Here is a 12,940-nt window from a genome sequence, read left to right as displayed (position 1 = left end):
ATCCAGTGTTAGTTGTACCTGAAGTATCTCAGATGTGTTATGCTGGGCTACTAGTCTGGAGGTGTGCATATCCTTTATGAATATGGAGACACCACTGCCTCTGGAACTTTGATCCATGTTCTGGGGCCGAAAGGTGTGGAATGAGTTATAGCCTGGCAGTGCAGGGGTGATTTTTGCCGCTTTAAACCAGGTCTGCGTTACAGCACAAATGTCAATGTTCTCCATTTTGAGGAGTGCTTCAAGTGAGTGCATCTTGGAATTTAGACTTCTAGCATTGAGCAGCATGACCCACAGATTGCATTTATTTATAGCTGTTATGGTGGTAATTTGGTCTTTGGAACACTGCCTAAAAAGGCACTATAGGGGTGGCAACAGTCTTAGCCAGTTCTCAGAAACCCAGGGGTGACAGATGCAGGCCATCTCTGGCAAAGCACTGAGGTTTGTCAATCATGTCATCCTAAGCAGACTGATACTGGATCCCCTTAGAATGACACCAGAAACTTAATCCAATTATTGAAGTCAATCATTTTCTGCTTATACTGCAGTATCATTCTGGGTGATGGTAGGATGCTGCTCAGGGCTAGGGTCATACCTGCCTGGGCCACATAATCCGAGAGCTCCACCATATCTCTTTTCATGTAGTCTAGGGAGGTGCACCTCAGGTCATTCACACCCACATGGACAATGACAGAGTCATACTTGTACTTGTTGTGGAGTGACCTGAGTGCGTGTGTTATGTGTTGGATTCTGGCACCTGATAGACAGCTGACTGTTACCTTCTCCTTATTCAACCTAGTGACTGGGACATCTGTGTGCCTCACTCTTGAGTCACCTATGATTAGTGTATTGGGCAAGCTTTTTTGCCTTAGGGGCTTAGGTTGAGGGGCACACTGTGTAGGTGAGCTATGTGTCTTGTGGTTTGTGCTGTGTTGTGGTGATTGAGTGTGTTTCTGCCTTGGAGGTCTCTGCTGTTTGGGTAGATTTCTATTGAGAGCCTCCGCGAATGTGGGTGTGTGGTTTGTGTTTTTATGTGAGAGCTGTAATGGTGGGTGTTCTGGAGGGCTATGTGTTCCATGTGGTGTGGTGCAGGTGTTGACCTTCTCCTCTTGACCAGCTATTCCGGTCTTGGCTGGAGAGTGCATGGCTTCCAATTTGGAGATATAAGTGCATCTCTCACAAGTCTGAGTGTTGGGAGGTAAGATGAGAGGGTTGTCTATGTACATGAAGCATTTGCTACACTGCCTCAGAATGCCCAAGTTCACCAGGTTAATAGGAGAACGCATAGAGAACTGGCCTTTAGACCTGCAAGGAGGGATGGTCATCATTACTAAGTACTGGAGCTGTTTCCTTATAGGACATCTAGTGCTGATGGCACTTATGTGTGCTACAATAATTGCTACAAAAAGCCTGATGAAGTGCTAGGCAAATAAGCTAAGGGAAAAATTGAAGAGCAGACTTTCTGGCACCAGTAATAGTTTACCTCAGCTTAGTGGCACTGCACTGTGCAAACCAGCACAAACACGGGCTTTTAAACCAGAAAGTTGAAAGGGATTGAAAAACTTCAAAAACAGCCAATAAACTACAATTTCTGGACCAGAAACTACTCCTCTTGTAGTAGATAGATTACCTAGTGCTTACCACTCCCACTGATAAGCTAGAAGCCTTCCCTCCAACACAGACAGGTCTGGGGGACTCAGAAACTTACAAACAGTCCTGGATACAGCAATCTGTATCTGGACTAAACTAGTTACAGAAAAGATGGGAAACAAGATTAGAACTTTTTTTTTTTTTTTTTTTTCAGAAAAGTAGCTAAACAGTAAAAAACACTTTAAACACAATGCAAGGTAGCACACTTGAGTGTGTAGCAATATTACAGCAAATACAGTTTAAATAAATGCAGTTAAATTAAAAAAACAACTTAAAACAAGTGCAGAAGGCTGTAAATTCAGAAAAAAATCAAAATGGAGGCACTTAAAGTCTCTCTTTCTCCTTCCAGTTGCTCTTGTAGTCTGCAAGATGCCAAATCTGGATCCGCGGAGCTTAAACAATGTTGAAGTATAGAGGGGTAAACTTACAGTTGGCAATTCTTGCTTTTATTTTATTCCAAAATGATGTCTTAGGTGTGTACAGTTAATAATGCTGGCTTTAGTTTATGGGTACAGGGGGTGGATGTTAATGAATATGATCGACACTTCTGTCATTTGTTCAAGTTAAGCAGTCATCGTTCTGGCTTTCCAGAAGAAGTGCGTATTGTATGAGGCCAGGTGGTATACTTTATTGAGTCTGTTTTTAACACAATTAGATATTTGAGGTGCACAGTCAATAAAGTAGCTGTAATTGATAAATACTGGAAATGACTCTAATGAAAATGACTGTGTATATGTGGTAGAGGGGTTACAGTGTATCTAAAAGGAACATGTTGGCCATATTTTTTTCATTTTCCATCACAGTCAGACATTAGCATTGTACTCAATAAGTAGCTGTCTGTCATAGTCTGGGCAGGATTGTCACACACAGTAGTGTTACCATCAAACATTGCTGGGTTCTCTGGTTAAGTTTTTGACTGTGATGCCTTCTTTGGAGCTACATGTACACCCTGTCTCTGTGTTTGATTATTATTCCTTCTGTGTGGAGCTACATGTACTCCCTGTTTTTGTGTGGATTTTATCCATGTACTTTAGTTTCTTCTCCCAGACCTTCAATTGGATAATACATGCCTCTGGCCAGTTGCAGTTTTACTTTCATCCCAATCTAACACCAGAGGAGTATAGAGAAGCTAACTATCATTTTTGAAGGGGGAAAAAGGCAGGCAGTAATCTCAGATAGTTTTTTATATGCTTCCAAGTATTTGTCTTGAGTTTATTGAGCAACACCTATTTTGTTGGTTTTGAACATTGAGGTTTAGACACAACTGTTTTCACATTGAAAGAAACAATGAGATTGAATTACTTTCCATACTTGTGATATTTTTGTTCAGGCTATCTTTAGAATGTAAAGTTTAAAAAAAAGAACTAAGATGTACCTTGGATCATCTAGAAACCTTACCTTATGGGGACCTAGTGGCCTCCAGACCCTTGACTTACTTCAATCTCTCTTTCTCCAAACTTATTAGAGTGGAGTCTTAGTCAGTTAGGGTGTGTTAAAAGCATGGTGGCAGACAAAAAAGTGTGGAAAAAAGTAATCTGTTTGAATGGCGTGGGGCTAGGATGAAGGGGGAAAACAGGGAAGTGGCAATGGGAAAGTGCAGGGGGCTTGTATGCAATGGGGGTTCCCATGGAGTCCTTTGTCTAAGATTCCATTTCACCTATGGCTGGCCTTGTTGATTGCAGTCAGGTATCCAAGGTGTATATATTCAGTAAAATGGCTATAATGAGTGGGTGCATATTGAAGCAATTTGTAGATGGAAGTGAATGACTCCATCTGCTATTTGATTACAGATAATGGTCACTGACCTGATGTAATACAGCCCTAACCCATTCCACTTAGAACCACCCATTAATTTGCTTCATGCAGCAACCCCACCCATGTTTTGATGTCACCAGCTCCTATTGTTGTAGTCTGTGTCTGCGGCAGTACAGCTTCTATGGGTTTTTTTGTCATTCAGAAATTGTTGGATGTACTACTTCCATCTGCCTTTGATGCCCTGTGGATTGGTGGGGAGGTTGTTTATTATTCTGTTTTTACCTTGCAACTTGATAGAGTTTATTTGCGCCATCTGCTGAGTCACTTTGCAGAAGCTGGTAGAGTGCCTCTGATGCCTTGTTCTTTGCTATTGCAACTGTCTCTTAGCTTCTTTGTTATCCAACCGGTATTCCTTCTTAGCCTGGTCTGTCTTTTCTGTTTTCCATTTTTTCCTGACTCCTTCTTTCATTTGATGACTTCCTGGCCTTCTGGATTCCACCACCAGCTTTCCTTATGTACCTACTGCCGTACCTGGCTCAATTGCATGTTTGTTCTATACTCTCTGCACATTCTGGTTTGAGGCATGGCCATTCTTCTTCATCTCTACATTTTTCCTCCTCTTCCTGAGACACTAGAGCCCTGGGTATTTTCTTGCATTATTATTTCTCTCCAGTCATTTTCCTGGTCTACAACATAATCTCTGTTGACCTTTGAGCCTCCGGTGGCTACTGTTTGCAGGTGATTTTGGCAATCAGTGGTTTATGCTGTGGGTTAGCTGCTTTACTTGGAATGGCTTTTCAGTTGCTGATTCTACCCCAATGCCCTTTCCTTATAGGAAGAAAGTCTACTTGAGCTGTATGTTGGTCACTCTTGTATGTGGCCTTGCAACTATCTCTCTTGCAAAACCATGTGGTAGCCACCATTAAGCCATTTGCCAGACAGAAGTCTAGAATGGTCTTTCCTTCCTTACTGCTGTTGGCTGACCCAGGCAATCATCATATCCGGCTCTGTCTGTTCAGATATGTACATTCAGGTCTGCCATTATCAAGACCAACTCATGTTGTCCTGCTTTATCTAGTAGGTTCTGTAGCTGCTGCCTGAATGTCCTCCTTTCCTCAGGATCACAATCCTGCTGTGGGGCATAGGCTGAGATTACTATCCTTACACTGGATTCTGATTGCCATGAGCCTTTCAGTAATTCTAATGATATCCCTCATTGTCTTCTGACACCTGTCCCTCATCATAATTCCCTCACCATTTCTGGTCTATCCTGAGTAGTAAGCTGTGGATCTGATGCCAAGTTGTATTGCTGTACTGCACTTCCATCTTGTGTCCTAGATACAGAGGATGTCCAGCTTCCTACATATCAGCAGGTCATCCACTTCCAAGATGCATCCTGTCACCGAACCTATATTCAGTGTAGCAAACCTTATTTTATGTTTGGCAGATTGACTGGTTTAGTGTCCAGCTTTTGCTCAGCAGTACTATCTCAGGTAACCCAACTTGGGCAGTCGCTAAATTGTCCAGAGCTTCTGCACTGTTGGGCTTTATGGTGGACACACAAATAAACAAATAAATAAAGTAAAAGAAAATTATCCGTGGAGATTACAAAGAGAATTATGATCCATCACAGTCATGATGTAGTTCAAGTCCCCTGAATTGTTATTCCTTCTCAGAAAAAACAACTTTTCATTCTGTTTGTTTTATTTATTTTTTTTGCAGTCCTAAATATATTCTTTAGAAACACAGACACACTGCCTGACTGTTTGGTGTGTGTGTGTGTGTGTGTGTGTGTGTGTGTGTGTGTGTATGTGTGTGTGTGTGTGTGTGTGTGTGTGTGTGTGTGTGTGTGTGTGTGTGTGTGTGTGTGTGTGTGTGTGTATGTGAGGGGGCAACATAGTGGTGGGCTACAGTGTCACTGGCTCAGCAGGTAGCACACTCATCTTTGATGTTAGAAGTTCAAAGGTCTGTGGGTTCTACGCCCACAAACATGCATGGATTCATTTTCCATTGTAGCATGGGGGGGGGGAGTGCTGAACTTGTGTGTTTTGTCCTTTGGATGAGATACTAAAACTGCCTGAGTTAGTGGTAGCACAGATGAATGTAAAAGATCCCATGGCACTTATGGAAAGTAGTATGGAAACTTTATTAGGCAATCTCAGAAAAGCAATCAGTAACACAACTCAATCAAAAGTGGTGTTAGGAAAGAAAACACACAGAAAAACAACACAAAAGAAAGGAAAAAGTGAAAGAAATTCAAGAGAACTTCAGCTACTGCTAAACCTGAACAATCCTGTACTCATTAACTGAAAGTTTATTACATAAAACTTCCAGACACTGGCCATTTCACACAACCCATAAAAGAAAGTCTATCCGCTATATAGATCAGATTCTCTACAAGCACAGCGTAAAACAAAATATTCTTTTCATGCAAAGTCTGGAGTATATTAAAATGAAACACTATCCAACTTGTAGAAGCATAGCAAAATAAGTATTTCTGGCATCTCATCAGCCAGAAAAAAAAATATTTCCTCTTTAACTTTATAAGATATGTCTCTCATAAGCATAAAAAATCCCAAATGTCTCCAAAATGGTGAAACCTCTTCCTTCTATTTGAAAGATTAATTTGATAACAATCTCTCAATTGTGTACAAGAAGTTACCAAATAATATTTATGTAAAATATTAAGATACTATTTTAAAATACTAAGGTATCATTTCCCTATCAAAGCCAAAGCAAACAGTATCACTTCATCACATTTCTTCCCATATTCATAAACCATTACCATCTTGCTCACCCTCTTACTTTTCTGATGATGCAAATCCTCCATAACTAAAGGAAAAGCCTGTGATAATATAAATGACAGTCAGATATTACCCCACTAATCAAAAATGATACTCTATGTGAACATAAAGAGCTCAAACTGAAACTAAATCCAAATCACCTTTACTGATTCTGGAATGCAAAACATCCCACCACATCAGATTCGACCTGGAACTCCAAATAATGTATTTATTTATCTGAATTTGTTAACCAGAGAGGAACACTGATCACAAATGATTGATTTCAGTCTCAGTCCGGGGAGATGTAGAGCAATACAATTATTGTATAAAATACAGGCAGAATGTCAACGCAATACAATGTGTACAACAAGGTAAGACTAATGGAACAATAAGTTAAGTATAGCTAGGCATCCGATATGAGAAATTCTTTACATTATGGATCAGAATGTAGTTGAAATTTATTTTATTTTTATTTATCATTTGTTAACCGGGAAAGTCCGACTTGGAGCGAAGCCAATTTTCAGCAGGGGCCCAGTGAGAAAGGCTCCAGATGCATGTCTTTGTAATGTGGGAGGAAACTGGAGCACCTGGAGGAAACCCACATGAACGCAGGGAGGACATGAAGACTCCACACAGAAGGCACCCCAGCCGAGAATCAAACCGGAGAACCTCTTGCTGTGAGGCGACAACTCTACCGCTGTACCACTGCGCCATCCGCAAATGAGCTTATTCAGTATGGAAAAGTTGTATACACAATACACAAGAGAGATCTTAAGGCAAGTATAATATGCAGTTAGGGGGATACAGAGAATAAGAAAGTTATTAGGCAGTGCAGAATATGGTGTGCTTGGGTAATGTGGTCGGAGGTATAACACTGACATTAATATAGAACAAAATATCCATGAGCTTGGCTTCCATCTGTTCAAGAGAAGTACATAGTATTCCCAAATAGTCCAACCTAACCAAAAAACAAACAAAAAAAACAATTCAAAATATTCAGCAAAAAATTTTTCTTCATAAGAGACACAGGAAAAAAACTTCCATTTTGAGTATTTTTAAGCTCCGGAAATTGCTGATTCCAGTCTTCCTTAATCCAATCCCAGGAGGCACCGAATGGTGCACCTAAAATAGTCTAAAGAGCTGAAATCCAATACAGGTTAATGAAACTTAAAACTTAAAACACTGAAAAGAAAAGGACAGCTGCCAAGAAGACAAGTTAACACTATTTTAGCACTATCATTCCATTTATTAAGTTAGAACTTATTCAAAAGTTCTGGCTTAATAAACAGAACGAAAGTGCTAAAATAGTGTTAACGTGTCTCCTTGGCAGCTGTTTTTTTGTTTTCAATATTATAAGTCTAAGTTGGTCTACACCACCCAAAATACTCACATTAATGCTCATTAAACACTAAGCCAACGTCTCTTAAAACAAGCCTTAAACATTCAAGAATCTTCTCCAAATTGGTTGTGTCATGAATAAAACAAGGACTCCCCGATACTTATAACTGTTTAAAACTTGAACAACTTTATTCTGCCTAGTATTAACATACCATGTTTCTGTTCTCTGTACTATGAAACTGTTTTATCTTGGTGGATAGTATACTCTGTTAATGAGTTTGCTTTCTACAAAATTTGATAATTTCTTTATGTAATTTTCTTGATCTTCTGTAATGCAATTGTATCTTGTTCTGTAACTTTATGTAAGACATTATTATAATGGTGCTTTTCTCCTCGGACATCCACTGAAAATAGAAGTAGACTTTCCTGATAAACAAATGCCAATAAATAATAAATAAAATAAATAATATCACTGTATATCAAGAAAGAAGGAACTAACACATGCCACCCCCTATCTCGCCATAGAAAACATCCTTTAAATTTTACCCTACAAACAACAGCAACCATAACCAAACCAAATAAAAGGACAATAAGGCCACATCCTTGCCAAACCCCATTTTTCATCACTAATGAATGTTCTAAATGACCATTTACACAGCAAATCAATCTGGACTGAAAATGCACTTCCTATAAGGACACACTACACTTAATAAGTGCAGTACAAGCGTTTATTCCTGTGCCAGCAGCTGTACTATCGAGAGCTAAAGATTAAAAAAGCACTAAAAAAATAATTCAGTGCAGAGATGTATACCATTCTTCCCAGGAAAACTCTTGCTGCGACTTCTTTTCTGATATTAACTGCTTAAGTTGTGAATCAGGTAAACATTAGCTTGCAGGGAAGTAACTAAGAAAAGACTGCAAATCACTGCATACAAAATCATCAGAAGTATTATATTATTTCATCAAAGTAACTCCTCTGGCCATTATGCACTTAGTTCTAGCAGCTACCCTGCCGGGTCTAACTTAACAAAAAGAGCTACTAATCTTTCCAAAAGCAACCTAAATAAGCTGACTACTTCTTATAACAATATTGCCAGATTTGATACTGGCTCCCCATTTAGAACTCACCAGTGTCTAAATCTCAAACATCTAGGATGGCTAGAACTGCAAAACCAGCTAGAATTCCAACAACTCACCATTACCCATAAGATTCTGTACCAGCCTAGTAATACTCCTATCCTCAGTAGCCTCATCTCCCCCTACATAAATCTTACTACCATTCGCTCAGCAAATAAACTACTGGTTACCATCCAGAAATCCCACAACAAAGCAGGTGCTTCCTCTTTTCTCAAATTCTGTGGGGAAGATTTGGAACAAGCTTCCCATTAAACTTGCATCTCTGTCATCATTACCACTCTTCAAAAAGCAACTAAAAATCCTTCTAAAAACACAATGGCTATGCCCGTGTACTAACCCTGACTAACACTCCCTAGTACAACATTATTGTATACCTCTCCCCCAAAAACCCACAATGTGGGATTCGTAATTTCTTCCCTTTCTCCCATTTGAGTATCCTACTCCCAGGGAACTATCACTGAGTATGTTCATTGCAGCATTCATTCTGCTGTGTGCACGTCTTCCACCTTGTATATAGACCAACTATCTTTTTACTGTGAGTGTAATATTTAAGTGTATATATCTAAACTTTCTTGTTTTTTACAGTTATATTTTTTAAAGACAACCTGTATACTTCATTTCAAACTGTACTTTCCTATCTAACACACTTTATGGTGAATGTCAAACCCTTTACCATGTAAATAGTACTGTATTGCTTTGTTAAACTCCGTAGTTACTTTCTGTATAATTAAGTTCTTTGATGAAAATCTTCATGAATAATGTATTGAGATATTTTTTGACTTTTTGCTGTCCTGCTTTATTAGTTTAATGTGGAGCTTATCCCCCCGGGCCTCTGCTGAAAATGGACATGTATCTAGTTGGACTAGCCCGGTCAACAAATGTAAAATAAATAAAATAAATGAGAAGATCTCATATTCACTGGCCAAAGTTCCCCTAGTTAATATGTGTGCTAACTCAGGATTCCACTGAAAAGAGGCTGCTGGCCTAATGGGACGAACCTAAGTACAATAAATAAATAAGTAAAGCACTTCCGCGGTGGTGCAGTGGTAGCGTTGTTGCCTCACAGCAAGAGGTTCTCTCGTTCGATTCTCGGCTGGAGTGCAGGGAGTGCCTTCTGTGTGGAGTCTGCATGTCCTCCCCGCGGTTGGGTGGGCGTTCGAAAGACATGTGTAAATGGGCGTGCACGTCGAGCTGGCACCTCGGCGTTCATGAAAATCTACTGCCAATCATTAGCGGACCGGAGTTCTGCTGTGGTGACCCCTAACTGGGAAAAGCCAAAAGACAACAACAAGTATAATTACAAAAAAAAAAAAAATCATTCATTCTTCTGTCAGTGGTCTTGATTCAGTGTTAAGTCAGGTGATTTAATATAGGTATTACTGCAATTTTAGACAATGAAAGACATCTCGTATAAGAGAAACTGAGTTTTGCAGAGGTCTAAAGCAAAAAGAGTAATATAAAACAAAATCATTCATAAGTTTAGAGATTGGTGACTACAATAAATGTTGCCAGATGTATTTTTAGAAGAATATATCAATTCCTAGTATAAGGAGACAGAGGAAAAATGACATTACAATCAGAAACTTTTACGTAGGATAACATTATACCATACCAAAGTTTGCTTACTTAATATGAAATGAAGAGAAGGGGAGATTAAGATGTCTAAAACCTGAAGTAATATCACAGATCTACTAAGCTATGAGTTGGAGTAAGGCTTAGTAACTACAGAAGGAGAACATGTCTAGAATTGTACTGAAGACAGGAATATGAAAAAACAACATCTTGCTATAGATAAGAGTCTTAGTATAAAATAAGCACTTAAAATTATATTTTGCTATAGAAATGTATTTCCTGTGTCAGTTACACATGTCTGATTCCAGGATAAAAGAAAGGACAGTTCACTCTTGTTACTTCAGATGCGACTTTTATGATCCAGGAAAGGAATAACCTAAAGTGGACATTGAATCTACGTGAAGGAAGGACCCACCACTCATTTAATTACATCCAATCAGATAGGCTGTTACAGTACACAGGTTCTTCACCATTTACATGAAATCAGATAGGTTGCTACAGCAGACTAGTTCTTTACCAAATTGTTTCTCTTAGTCAGGGCAACAAAAAGAGATAGGAAGAAGTTAATACAGAAGTAATTATATTTTTCTGTCTTGTCTAGCTATCAAAGACTTAACTATGAACTGGCAAACGAACCAAGGTTTTAGGAGCAAATATCTAGAGTGAGGAAAGGTAATAGAATGGGAAGAGGCCAAGAAGACATTTGGATTGCAGGCTAGAGACTACCTTCCCAATCAGGGACTGATATCAGACAGAATATAGACAAAGAAAAAGAGATAGGGGAATCCTAAGTGAAAGACTTACGCTGGTAGAGATTTTATCTGACTCTAGAACAGAAGCTGCTGTTTAAAAAGTATAGTTAGTAGGGTATATAAAATATTGCACAATAACTATAGGAATATACAAATTAATATCTATATTTATATCTGTATGCACATTGTGTATACAAATAATTTCTTACAATAAAAATAAAAAATAATGAGTATTTTATATATATATATATATATATATATATATATATATATATATCCATAAAAACATTTTTTGTGTGTGTGTTTACTAATTTTAACATCTTTCAAGGGCATTTAGTTTAAGTAAACACTTCAAGGAGCTCAATTCATTTAATCCAGGATACATATAAGCGTTTATTAAAAGTTGCCACCAGAAATGAATTGAGCGTACAATGTGTATACAGATATAAATATAAATATAGATATTAATTTGCACATTAAACTTGTATACTTAAATGGAATGACACTTTTTATATAATGTATCAAACAATGAAGTTTTTTTATGTATTGTATATTTCCATTGTAAGGGGGAATTGTTGCTTTAAATTTTACCTATGCATTGGTTTAGGTAATGGTGATGTCATTAAAGTGTTTTTTTAAACCCCTGGTTAACTATGCTCTTTGTCTGATGAAGGTTGCACATTTTAAGTGCGTCCGAAAGTGCTAACATTTATTTGGTTTGTGAATAAATCAATTTTTGACTACATCCTTGCCTTTCCTTTTTACTACTTTATTATATTTTTAATATAATAGATATTTCAAACAAATAGGTATTTTATGTAAAATGCTTATAATATAATTAGTACATGAGCATTACACCTTACACATTGATTCACATCAAATACAAAATAGGTCTAGTTGATGTGTAACAGGATTTACAACAATCCTATTGCACATACAAATGAATTGTTTTAAATTCTTACTGCATATAGCAATATATATATATATATATATATATATATATATATATATATATATATATATATATTAGAATTTTTTATCAAAATATTTATAGAATTTTATTAATATCTTACCAATATTTAATATTTATATTGACACACAAGTATCTTTATACATGCAGAATGAATGCACTTTTTCAGGAAATGATTATAATTTTAAATGTTATGAAACTTTATAAAATGGTTTTCCTGTCCCTAGGTATGTGTTGTATTTGTATTTTAGTTTGATTCCCCATGTTTTTGCCCTTTGAATAATTAGAGTCACAATATATATATTATTAGACTCTATATGTTTGTATTTATTTATATACTCTTTTATATATTTTTAATAAGTATTTTTTAGGTCTGCATTCACTAGTAAGCATAAGTTAATTACAAGAAATGGTTATATACTGTATATGCAATTTAAACAGTAACTTGTAGTTAGACTGCTATTTGGATAATGAAGGGTTAAAACAGGGAAAAGTCAAATCTTTTGGATTAATTGGCCAGCCAATGATGTGGATTTTATCATTTTATATAAGGCAGAAAATTTGTGGACGGATGATTCTGATGATGTCTCCGTGACGGAGATGAAAGCGCTTAATCCGTTTTTATTTCTACATGTAAAATAAAGTATTTTGAGTGTTATTTGTCTCTCAGATCTTTTTGAAGGATTTGTGATGCTGTACTTCTGAATAGAAGGAGTAGTATGGAGGACAGCCTTTACTGATATGGGGAGCAGCGTTTTTGAAATTAAACTTACATTTTCCCTAGATGTCTGTCAGTAAAACCCTCCCAAGTCCCCTGCTCCTCTTCAGGCAACTCAACTGCACACTGAGCAGCATCACCACAGCTCTTCACCCTAAACTATCAACAGAATAAGACCCTCTGCTATTCCTACTTCATAAACTGATCTAACATACCCACTCTTAGGTTCATAGTTGTTTATTAGGCTAACTACAAGGGCCTTTTTAAG

Source organism: Protopterus annectens, chromosome 2.part1, assembly GCF_019279795.1.
Source record: "Protopterus annectens isolate FY-2018-M chromosome 2.part1, PAN1.0, whole genome shotgun sequence".
In the NCBI taxonomy this organism is placed as follows: Eukaryota; Metazoa; Chordata; order Ceratodontiformes; family Protopteridae; genus Protopterus; species Protopterus annectens.
Note: the sequence above shows the minus strand (reverse complement) of the source record.